The sequence below is a fragment of the Aulonocara stuartgranti genome (assembly GCF_965226115.1).
Source record: "Aulonocara stuartgranti genome assembly, chromosome: 1".
Taxonomy (NCBI): Eukaryota; Metazoa; Chordata; class Actinopteri; order Cichliformes; family Cichlidae; genus Aulonocara; species Aulonocara stuartgranti.
Genome location: NC_138939.1, coordinates 11,275,556 through 11,288,137, shown reverse-complemented (window position 1 = coordinate 11,288,137; position 12,582 = coordinate 11,275,556). Strand labels below are relative to the sequence as shown.

The 12,582-nt window shown below is 39.9% G+C and overlaps 2 protein-coding genes across 2 annotated transcripts in view; both read right to left on the bottom strand.

Annotated features, from left to right (window-relative positions):
• loxl1 (lysyl oxidase-like 1) overlaps positions 1-2,992 on the bottom strand; it is a 301,527-nt gene extending 298,535 nt beyond the window's left edge. Inside the window, exons 1-2 of the mRNA XM_082536003.1 lie at positions 2,739-2,992; positions 427-552 (exon numbers count right to left, since the gene is read on the bottom strand). The gene's annotated coding sequence lies outside the window, so the exon portion shown is untranslated. The remainder of the gene's footprint in view (positions 1-426; positions 553-2,738) is intronic.
• A 5,006-nt stretch (positions 2,993-7,998) lies between these two features.
• The window catches only part of cd276 (CD276 molecule), a 71,990-nt gene continuing 67,406 nt past the window's right edge, over positions 7,999-12,582 (bottom strand). The window contains exon 8 of the mRNA XM_082536236.1: positions 7,999-8,870. The gene's annotated coding sequence lies outside the window, so the exon portion shown is untranslated. The remainder of the gene's footprint in view (positions 8,871-12,582) is intronic.

Sequence of the window (12,582 nt, the reverse complement as noted above, 5' to 3'; positions counted from 1 at the left end):
GGAAATAACTGAGCAAAAGATTAACATACACTACATCACAGCAGGGAAAAATACACTGCTCAAAATAAATAAATGGTAAAATAAATCCGCTTGGCATCTTTCTTGGCCTTAAGACAATAATTCTGATGGCTAAAGATCCAAACGGGACACAAAATAAATAAATAAATAAATAAATAAATGAAATGCTTTAAACACTTTGAGATGTCAGTGCGGGTGGGGGACCATACTTGATATATATTGATATGGACTGGGTAATGTTCAATTCAAAATTCAAATTCAAAAAACACTTTGGTTTGTTTTAGGAACCATGGAAATGAAAATGACCAACCTACACAGGGCGGAATTCAAAAGCAACTGTAAAATCCAAGTGAAAAAAAAAGATATGTCAGGATAGGCAAAATAGTGCTCAGTTTCTATAACACCCACTTGCTTGCGTGCGTGCTTGACAGCACTGGAGCATGCTCCTAATGAGACGATGGATAGTGTCTTGGGGATCTCCTCCCACATCTGGAACAGGGCATGACTGAGCTCCCGCACAGTCTCAGGTGCAACCTGATGGTGTCAGATGAACATAATGTCTTAGAGGTGTTGTACTGGATTCAGGTCAGGCAAGTCTGGGGACCAGTCAACAATATCACTTCCTTCATCCTCTAGGACAGGGGTCCCCAACTCCAGGCCTTGAGGGCCGGTGTCCTGCAGTTTTTAGATGTGTCCTTGATCCAACACAGCTGGTTCAAATGGCTAAATTACCTCCTTAACATGTCTTGCAGTTCTCCAGAGGCCTGGTAATGAACTAATCATTTGATTCAGGTGTGTGGACCCAGGGTGAGATCTAAAAATTGCAGGACACCGGCCCTCAAGGCCTGGAGTTGGGGACCCCTGCTCTAGGAACTGCCTGCATATTGTGCATCAGGGGGACCCAGGACCCACTGCTCCAGTATAGGGTCTGACAGTGGGTCCAGTGATTTCATCCTGATACCTAATGAAAGTCAGGATTGAATTGGCTAGCTCCCACGTCATCGCTGATCCACCACTAACCTGGTCATGCATTTTCCACAGCTTCTCCAAGGTTCAAGGTTCAAGGTTCTTTATTTGTCACATGCATAGTTATACAAGTATAACACACAGTGAAATGTAGCCTGACACGCTCCTCGACATGTGCAAAAAAATTGGGGGGGGTGTAGAGGAAGAACATACATACACACACACATATATATATATATATATATATATATATATATATATACATACACACACACACACACACATACACACATATATATATATATATATACACATACACACACATATATATATATATATATATATATATATATATATATATATACACATACACACATATATATTAGGGGTGCAACGATACACAAAATTCACGGTTCGGTTCGATACTTTGGTGTCACGGTTCGATATTTTTTTCGATACAAAAAAATGTTCATGCCTTTTTAATTTGTCATTTATTAAAATTATAAATATATATTTTAACTCAAAAGTACAGTTTTTAAATTTAACCCTAACCCTTGTGCGTGTTTTTTATTTTGACAGCGAATGCGCACCTGCGGACCACTTATGTGCAGCCCTGGTTATTTAGCTCGTCATATCGCAGCCACAGAAATTCTTTTGTCCATGAAACCATAAAGCTGCACTTTCTTTTTGCCTTATAGTCTGATTTGTCATAACTTCTCCGTTTTGTGGTAAGCTTTTCTTTGGCTGTCACTTCTTCACCCTGACCTGTCTTATTTGGCTCAGCAGAACTAAAATATATATCTGTCTGTGAAGGTTCTCAGTCATCCAGGTCATCGTAGTCAAATATAAATCCTGCTGCTTTTACACACGCACTCACATAAGCTCAGCGATTCTCTGCGCGATCAACCTCTCACATGTTTAAGCTGCGGGAGATTTCACTTGTCATGTTTGCATAGTAAGCTAACAATTAATAAGACGATGTCAGAGGAATTGGTGCACAAATTATCATCACTCACAGATCAGTGCTGTCGCTCTCTATACACAGTTCGGCGATTGCAAAGTGAAAGCAAAAAAACAAGCGCAAATTCAAACGCGATTTCAATATGTCACATATTGACAGTGGCTCACCGATGCCAATGACATAATTACCCAGCTACATTTCCGAAAGAATGCAAAAGCATTGACATATATTTTTCCTTCCTACAATAGCCCGACGGGCAGGGCAGAGATAGATTTTGGTACCCCGACTGAAAAAATCGCTAGCCCCAGGATGTCGGGCTAGCGATATTGCAAGCCCTGTATCTGATTGAGGAATCACTCATCTTTGGAAAAGAGAGTTTATTACAGAGAAATGTCTCTTTCCAAAATAAAAGCTATACTATCCGCTTCTTCTGGGCTATATTCTCAGCAGCATATTAAACAGCTGTCTAAATGACTCGGCTAAAGTTAGTAGCATGCTTGCTTGTTTTTTTTCTGCTTCCACTTGTCTTTGCACTAGGATGATGTCGGTGTAAATGTGCAGTCATATTCGTTGTGTTCCCACTAGTGCTTTCAGGTTAATCTCGTTGAAATGACCTTAACGCCACAACACGGCAAATCTCCGTTAACGAGCTACCGCCGATCCCCTGTGCATGGGGCTAGACGGCCAACACATTAACGAGCTAAGTGCGCTAACACACTAGTTCCCACCCATGTAATTGAGCATTGCATGGCACATCCAACATACTGTTTTACTTTAGTCCATGACTCCTTACCTTCAGGGTCATATGTCACATGAAAACCAAAATAATTCCAAACGCCAGATCTGAATGAGGGTGGGGGAGGTCCATGTTGTAAGGAGCGCTTAACTTCTGTCTCGCTAGCTTGCCCTGCGCTCTTCCTTCTGACTATGCTGTCTGTGTTGAGCGCTCAGTGAATCTGCGTTCGACTACTCCGCCTAGGCTGCACTGTCGACCCTAGGCGGAGTAGTCGAACGCAGATTCACTGAGCGCTCAACACAGACAGCATCGTCAGAAGGAAAGTTGATAAAATAAATTACAAATGTTGTATTGTTCATACATATGCATACCGAACCGAAAGCACTGTATCGAACGGTTCAATATCGATATGAATATCGTTGCACCCATAATATATATATATATATATATATATATATATATATATATATATATATAAATATAATATTATATACATTGGGTGAATGTGCAGTAGTAGCAGCAGACCCTTTCACGTTTGTCACAAAGGCTCAGGGTGAACCTGCTCTCATCTTTGAAAAGCACAGGTCTCCAGTGGTGGACCTGCCTATTCTGCTATTCTATGTCAAAAGCCAGTTGGGCTCCACAGTGCTGGGCAACTGGCCCTAATGAGGCCACCCTAATGCGGTTTCTGATTATTTGGTCAGAAATATTCATACCAGACCATTTGTAGGATCCTTGCCGTGCTCGTCCTGTTCCTCCTCGCACAAAGAAGCAGATACCAGTCCTACTGACGGTTTGGGACCTTTTATGGCCAGCTATCCAGCTCTCCAAGAGTAACTGCCAGTCTTTTGGAATCTTCTCCATGATCTTTAGCCTGTGCAGGGAGACACAGCAAACCTTCTGGCACCAGCACATATTAATGTGCCATCCTGGAGGTCAGTCAGAGAAAATATGTAGGGAAAAACTGCCAGTGGCCTTCACCTGCAAAACCTTTTCTATTTTGGGGGTTTTCTAATTGTTGCCCCTCTAGTGCACATGTTGTTAATTTTATTAATGCCAAAAGTATTCCCTTATTTATTTTTGAGCAGTGTACATATGCAGCCAATAACACGATTCTGACAACAGAGGATAACACAAAGACTTGAGTGTGTGGCTCCAGTGATTCATCCATTTTTACTGATTATCTACTTCTAGTAGTTACGTGGTGTTTATCCTCAGCTACGTACCCCAGAACCTAGGGAGATCCAAAGACCATCCCAGGTTAACATGCTCTTTGTCTGCCCAGGTGGGTTTCCTCCCAGCTGGATATCCTCAGGATGACTCCACAGGGAAGAATTCAGTAGAGGCCACTGACTGGAGGCCTCAATTGGCTCATTTTAAAACAAAAGCCCAGTGGTGCAACTCAAATCCGATATCCTCAGCCTATCCCCCCTTATACCTTTTCTTTCTTTTGGTCTTGAATCTTCAAATTTATTTTCTATCCAAGTTAAATCAAGAGCTTTGCCTTCAGGCTCATTTCAATCTTACCACAGATCCCTGGTACAAAGAACACAATAAGTGCTGTATAAATCCCTGATTCGATTCCTTTCTGTAAATATTAGTCATATTTTGAACAGTAAAGCTATGAAAACTATGAAAAGCTGTGTAAAAATCCCTTCAAAGACTTTACAGTACATATTCACAGCTCGTATTCTTGAAAAATTCGGAATACGGCTTTACTTCTGACAACCCAAGCTTCTTTTTGTTCTCCTTCATTGTAGCTTGGCTTTTCTGCCCCCCAATAGAAAACCTTGATTTTCTGACTCCATTAAATCCTTGCACTGGCATTTCATGCCCAGTAAGGTTGCTTGTCATTCACAGAGAAGTGTTATTCAGCTACTTTCAAGTAATTTATTTTGTTTGCGTGTTTCCTCTTCCACTTTCACATAATGATCCATTCAAGGAATTTTGATCTAACCTCAAAACCTCAACTCAAAACTCTTTTGTCCTTGAGGACGCAGCTGGGTATGCATCCTTGAAAATCCACAACACAAACTATGACCTGAAGAGTTTGTTTTTTAACAAATATCTAACAAGATGGTTCAGCTGGGTTTGTGTACACAGCATCCTGACTTATATAATAAAAATGTCAGTATTTTACATTCAAATTCTCTAAAATCCATTGTTGTTATTAATTAAATAACCTATCTGTTGTAGCAGTTTTTAAAGCTGCAGTAACATGTTGAGCCTTTTGACAGAACATTACACTTACACTACACATTATATATTATGCATTATGCTCAGGTTAACTTCAAGTACTTTCTAGGTCTGGTCTGGTTGTGCAATGTATTGGATTTCGATTACTATTTAACATAAACACAAAGCCACTTTTAATAGAAGTTGACACAATACTAAGCCTGCTTTTGTGGATTTTGATGGAGGCCGATGGTTTGAATGGCATCTCAAAAATTCATCAAACATCACAGCCATTAGCAGCTTTGTTCCTGAAGTGCTGGTCTTAGCTTACAAGAGTGCATATTGGTAAAACACCACAGCAGTTGCCTGTTTAATGTTTTGCTCCAACCTCTGCATACAAAATGCACTGCTGAACCTCCTCAGGAGAAATAAAACACAGTGTAAAATGCTGGCAGTGTTTTCTTCTTAAGTGGTGAACAAACCAAGCAGATCGTAAAAATGATGCAAGGACGCTCGCAGTGAGCTGAATTCTTAGTAGGCGTTTACACGCTATGCTTAAATTCTGGGTAGCTGACCGATGGCTAGAGCACAAATTATTTACATGCATCTTGATAACTTGTGATGAAGTGGCCTGTCCCATGGTTCCATGAATAAACCAATTAAACAGCAGTCTTCAATCCTGGTTGCAGAGCTGGTTTTCTTTACTACAGCCAACTTAATTGCAGTCACTTGCAGTCCCTGGTGTGAATCAGTTCATGATTAGACTGAAATCAGCCGAACTCTAGATCCAGAGTACTTGGACTGGGAGTCACTGGCCTCAGGTGTTTCATCACAAACAGAATACAAATCACCAGTAACTATGAAAGGGTGAATTTGCCATTTGCCTCTTCCTATTAGACTCATTACTTTTAATAGATGTGACAGAAATTATTCATGTTGTAATGAAAGGATGCTTACGCAGAAGAATCTGTTAAACAAAAGGGATAGAAAGTACATTTCCAAAAGAGCATTTACCATGTACTAAAATTTAAAGAGCACAGCTGTCCCCATTTAAATTACTACTTTCCTAGAACCTCATGTTCAAATTAAGTTAAATGCTGAGTAGCAGAAGTGCTTACATAAATATATTGTGGGGTTGGACCACAATCTGAGGCACGCTGTGCTCTGGAAAGTAAAAGAGGGAGAGCTTTTTGAAAAATAGATACTATTTTAAATAAGTTACGGTTTCATCTTGTCTGCACTGACAGCAACATTTATACATTTTTCACTGGATTTTCATTGTGAAGTTTTCTTTTCCTTTTTGACTTGACAAACAGCCAACATATAAGTATATACAAGGTGTGAAGTGTGCCTGTGTCACAACTATTTAAACCTTATGTACTAGAACTTCAGCTGTTTCTCCTACGCCTTTGCAGATTGACAAAGTAGAAACGTAGAATACCTGCAACTGTTAGGTCATCTAAAAGTATGCTGAATTTGTCCCAATTCAGAATTCGTCTAAATCAGTGTGCCTCATTTCGTGTTTGAGTGACTTCATAAACACTCGTGTCACCTCTGAAGTATTCCAAGCATGGTAACTGTAACATGTAGTCATCACCACAGATGAAAGGGAGCGTTCAACTCTTAAAAAAAAGATTATATTTCAAAGGAAAAAAACAAGTACAAAGAATTTTAAAATGACTGAGTATGCCAACTGGACTGCACTGCCAAATGAGAAGCTGGCACGAGCAGGGATGCTTTGCTTGAAATCACAGATGCTACTTACTATACAAAGGTTCCATATTATTATTATTGGTCATATTCATGAGTCTATGCACCAGAAGAGATTTAGGTCTCACAGTTTGAACTCTTTTTCAATCTAAAGCCAAACAAGTCTAAATTTTGATGTGATGCATCATTGGTTTATCATCTTTTTGTAATAAGTATTAGCACTACTGCAACAGTACTAGAAGTACTAGAAGATGGGGACAAAAATCAGTTTTGTGTAAGTAAAGCTAATATAGAGCATCGGTCATCTAATTTAGCCAGATGAGGCAGTTTTCTAATAAAATAAATACATTAATTAATTAAAATAATTAACACACTTTCTTTTTCTGCCTTCAAACAAACTGTATGTGAATGCAGTTGGAAGTGAATATAATTTTTAATTAGCGTAACATTTGCCTTTCTTGTTTTCCCTAAAATAATAATTTTTTTTTTTTAAAATCCTATTCAGGACGGTCAAAAAGTAACTATGACCTACTGAGACGACGCTTCATCAGAGTTCAGCTGAGCCTCTGTCACTTCCTCCTATAATGTAAGATTTAGAAATCTTTGCAGACAATTCAATTTTATGTGACCACTGGCTGCAGCACTCGCTGTCACAAGAAAGAAAATATCTTCAAGACTGGAATTTTCTCCCTTAAATCTCACAACATCTTTTCCAGTTTGTGAATGAGAAAATGAGCGCTTCACTGAAGGGCCAACCAAATAAACCCCTCTTTGGGCCTGGAGCCACTAATCTGTAATTTAATTTCAGGCGGGTGTCTGGGCTATAAGGACACACAGCAAGGTCAAGGGCTACTGTACAGAGAGATCTGCGCATTTGGGCACAACCTGGGGTTTGGTCAACAGTCTCAGCCAGCTTAAGCAAAGGACACAGTGTGTGCGCGCATGTTCCTGTGAATGCCGTATGGGTATCAGTATGGTTAGGTGTGCTGGGAAGGTATTTCTGCAACACTTCTACAAGTCAGACTTGATACAAGGTAGCTATTTTATATATGACAGGAACAAACAATCACAGAGAAAATCCATTATTCAAAACAAGTAAAATGTTTGGGATGACTGAGCATCTGCAAACAGAGAGGGATTAGGCCCAAAATAGGACTGCGTCTAACTGGGAACAATTCAACATGTCAGTGTTGATCTGCATGTAAATGAAATATTTGTGTTACTTTGACCATAATTCATGTTTTACTCATTATGTAGAATAGGGTAGTCGGCAGACATATCAACTAATAGAAAAGTGGAAGGACAAATTTGAACTGCGTGGCTAATCCTGTGAGTGAAGAGAAGAAATGTCTTCTCTTCTCGACCTTGCTCTGCCTGAACGAACACACAGTGGCCCTGGGAACTGGACCAATAATTACCAATGACCAGCCAGTTTCACCTTGTCTCTTTAATGTAAATAGGCATTCGGTTATCAAACACAAATGGCTTTGACATTCATACATGGACATACCTGTACTGCATAGGAATCTACTTAAGTACTGCAATAAAACAACCTGCACAACCCCTGGCCTGGGCGAGATAAATCTTTCAACACCAGCTGTAGAAGCTAGCTGTGATAGTCTGACTTCATTAAAAAAAAAAAATTCTTACATACAAGGCAGTCAGGTCAGTGAGGAAATCAGGGTGTATCCCATGCACCATTTGCAGTTTGTTGGAGCTTAGCTGGCATTCAATTTCAATTCCCTCAACTTACTGAACATAGGAGAGCGGCACACACTGACAGGTACAAGTTACTCCAGTGACAGACGCTAATTAGCAAGTGCAGGAGTAATGGGAGAGCCAAGTTCTCTCCCTGGCCAAGAGACAGTGATAGCAACTGAGGCAGGGTCATCTCTTTAAGTGTCTCACTTCCTATTAGACAGGAGATCTCTGGCACATGCCCCATCACTACCCATACAGAGTGATCTCAGCGACAGAGAAAGGATCCTGTCACATCCTGTAGTTCTCAAATAGAGCTTCTCTTTTGCATAGAACACAACCCACTCAACTGCATTCACTCACTCGCGTGGCCCTCCGTCGACAGAAAGGGAGGACGGGCAATAGAAAATAATGGCACATGATGTGTTTATGTGTTTTGATGGAAACTCGAGGGAAAGTCTTCGAAAGAAGATGATGGACTCGTCTTCTGCTCAGCGAGGCTTTGACATTCTGTAGGGGATGCTGGAAATAGTCTCCAGGTTGATGGATAGGTGGAGTGGGATCACCCGCCAGACTCATCTTCTCCCCCCCATCTGGTCCTGACTCCTGAAAAAAGGCACAAAAAGAAAATCGGCATCAGCCTGCTCAGTGTGGAAAAGGTGACGATCACAGCAGAACACAGAAACGAAATAACTAATGCAAATAGTGATGAGTCAGCTTCACACCAAGTAAATAACAATTTTCAAAGCACTATTGTCATTATTAGTGGCAGTAATAATTTAAAAATTGCAAAGAAAGAGTCAAAAGAACCCAAGTGGATTTCACATTATTAAATAAACAGTTACACCAGTAAGAATTAGTCTTTTCAACACTGTTACAACCTACAAGTCTCTCTCTATCCTCCTCTCTGTGTCTTCCTGAACTTCCCCTTACTGGTGGCCCCCGTGGACCATCCCACTGCTAGCGCAGCGAAAGAAACTGTTCTCCCTGCATCATTAAACAGTATGAATTAACTTGGGAGGAATTTAATTATGTCACACATGACGCTCTTCTACTTGAAGCTTTTAAAGGCAGTATAGTTGCCTACACACTTAGAGGTTCAGTTTTTAGATGCGATAGTCAATTTAGCCACATCTGCTGGACTCCTAAATAAACATATTGAAGACAGATATTTTCATTTATGTTTCCTGCTAAGATTAATGTACTCTGAGAGGGTCTAATAATCTGACTTGTGTGCTCTCTGTACCACTAAGACTTTGGCTGTCTAAACCCGTCATGAATCTACTTTTGTTTCAGATAGAATATAACTTGAAAAGCTTTGACTCTGTGCACTCAATAAGCAGATGTATTGTGGTGTTTGAAGCCCTCACTATAAATTTCATCACAGGAAGTACAAAAATAGTCCTGTTAGCAAGCTGCTCCTACCTCCTAATTAATGGTTATTATCATCCTTTTATTATATTTTACACATGACAGCTGGTGTGATGTGGATAAATCCTAAATGAAAGCCCTAAGGGTATTGCTAACAGCTCCAAAATGTCAGAGCAACAACTGATACAGTTGTAGAGACTGTCATTATGAATGATAGGAATCTTTGCAAATTGTAAAGCTTGCCACAAGAAGATCCATTTCATTTGCTCCCTGTCAGAGTGTAATCTGACTTCCTAACATATCCATCAACAAAATGAACAACAGATTTTTCAACTGATTCAAATCTGCCCTTAGAGTCAGACATACACATTCTCTGAAGATGTGTTTTTCAAAGTCATCAAAGCTTTTGAGCCCAGAGGTGAAATAAAAGCACCCTTTGTTCAGTGAATATACAGCTACACCACAGTAATGTAGAATCTTGCAAAATAACAAGCTGTCCACCGGTAATCAAAAAGTAAGATCCACTTTAAATGTTTAATTAACAGCTTCTGTCTGAGAATCCAGAGGGGCCCTGGCAAGGCAAAACCACTCCTGCAACCCAAACCCTGAGACACAAGGAACCACAGATTTACTGGGGCTACAGGAGGATATTCACTTGAATGATACAGCTGCAGAGGGGGTTCAATCTAATGATTGATTAAATCCACACTGTGCCCATTTCATTCCTCATTTACAGTAAAATAAGCTCCATTTCATTTTTGTCATTGGTAACTTCTCCCTAAAAGAATAACATGAAACTTCAAGTTAATAACAAGCAACACAAGAACAATCGGAATATCAATCAAAGACAAAGATCAGGCATAGCGCTGTGGAAGAAAACCACTGAGAATAACCTTGGAGACGAATTTAGAATAATGAGGAAGCAGCTAAACCTTGGTGATACTTAAAAGATGTTACCGGATGATAAACACATCATGACGCTTTCTTTGCACAAGAATGAATAATTATGATAGGTTAGACATCTCTGCCTTTAAAAGTACATTTATATTTATTTTTAAGTAGATACCCTAGAAGCTTATAATGTAAAGATGATGCCAGGGTTACGGCAGGACAAAAACTGTATGCTGTGAAATATATTTAAATAGCAGTTACTATCATCAGTGTGGGAAGACCCACAAAAGGCTGTTATTATTAGGCCTAACCATGCATGTAAATGCACTGCCTTCGAGTAAAGTATGAGGAATGTGACTCTAAATAAGGTACTAAAAAAGTTAAGTGTTTTATTACCTCTCTCTTTTTTTTTGCAGCACCTTCTTTTAAAAATAAGCTGTAGAGTTCGTGACATACGCATTACTTGAGGCAGAACTCTTAAGTCAGATTTCACCATTTATTTTAGAATGACATACGTTGTCATTGACTGTCCATGAGATCACATCCCAGAGACTGAGATTTAAACCATTTGAATGAAAGAAATACAACATGTACAATGAGGAGGAAGGAGATGAATTTCAGTGTATCTGGGCAATGTAGTGTGATGAGGTGAGCACAGAGCAGCAGGAATAAAGGACGTATGAAGCAAGCTACATGGTTGGGCTTATGAGTGTGGCCCTGTCTGAACTAAAAAGAAGTACCATTAACATTAAAAATTTCTATTCTTAAGTTAAAAATAATTACTAAATACTGTAAGTCCCGCATTAGAGCACCTTATAGGACAAGAAAATAAGAAAAAGGGTCAGAAAGAAAGAGTGGCAGTAACAAAATCTGCCTACTAGCATCTATTAACACCTTATGTTGTCTTTGGTAGACCTGCACAAAACCCATACTTTAAATATAAGTGCTCTAAAGTGAGCTCTAGAAGAACTGGGAAGCAAGCTGGCCATAGCTTCATACTTACAGATGGAAGAATGCTATCAATCTTCTCCTCTGGTTCTTGTCAAAGAAAACAATAAGTGATAAAGGATTACATACGTGTCATATTCTCTGGAAATCGGCGCAGACAGTTACTTAACTGGAAACTGTTAAGAAGAGTTGTGGGCACAGGCCTGTGCTGGGATCTAAGGGGGAGGGGGGCCCTGGTCCCGTGCAGAGATAATTCAATAGATCAGAACATATAACAATGATCACTATGAATGATGGAGTAATGCAGCAGCTCTTGCTATGGGCTTTTCCACTTTATCCCAATAACAATAAGCCAGAGTGAGGTGTCTGACAGGTCATTCTGTTACCACACTGTTGTTCCAAAGCAGCAGCATATATCACACTCTAAAAATCTTACACCTTTATCAGCTCTTTTTCCTATGGTCGCGGTACCCCACCCTTAACCTCTTTCCAAAAGCAGTCTGCAGCCCCCCTGGTGTTAATTATAAGACTTTTCCCCCCAGAGCCTGGGCAAGACGTGGAAGTGCATTAATCTTGATTCTTCACTTCAGTCTAAAGGATCATTTGAAGAGACTCCTGTGGTAAGCCCCAAAGGTGAGGTGACTCAGTACCAGGAGAAAGGTACAAAAAGGGGTAAAGAAACTGCCCTAGTTTATTCTGGGCGCACACTGGGACGCTGGCTACCTCAACAGGCAAGTCGATCATTTACCCTAACCACTTGTATTCTCAGTATGTTAACTTTGAGGAGTATTCAGTGTCATACAGGATGACATGCCAAGAGTCTCTTACCTGTGTTGTGATTCATTTGTTCCCTGATGCAGCATGAAGGTGACTGTCACCTTACAAGCTGAACTGAGGCGAGCTGAGAGACAGCTAAAGGGCTGTGACATGTTTACGTCAAAGATTTTAGATTCAGCTCCATTTCATTGCACACTTTAGTCCATTACAGTTGTGCATAAAGGTCAATTCCAAATGTTTTTATGGAAGATTCATATTTCCCATTTCAGTAGGTTTCCGGGTATCTTTTTGGCTCTTTAAATGACTTTTATTAACGTAGAATAAAAGTGTT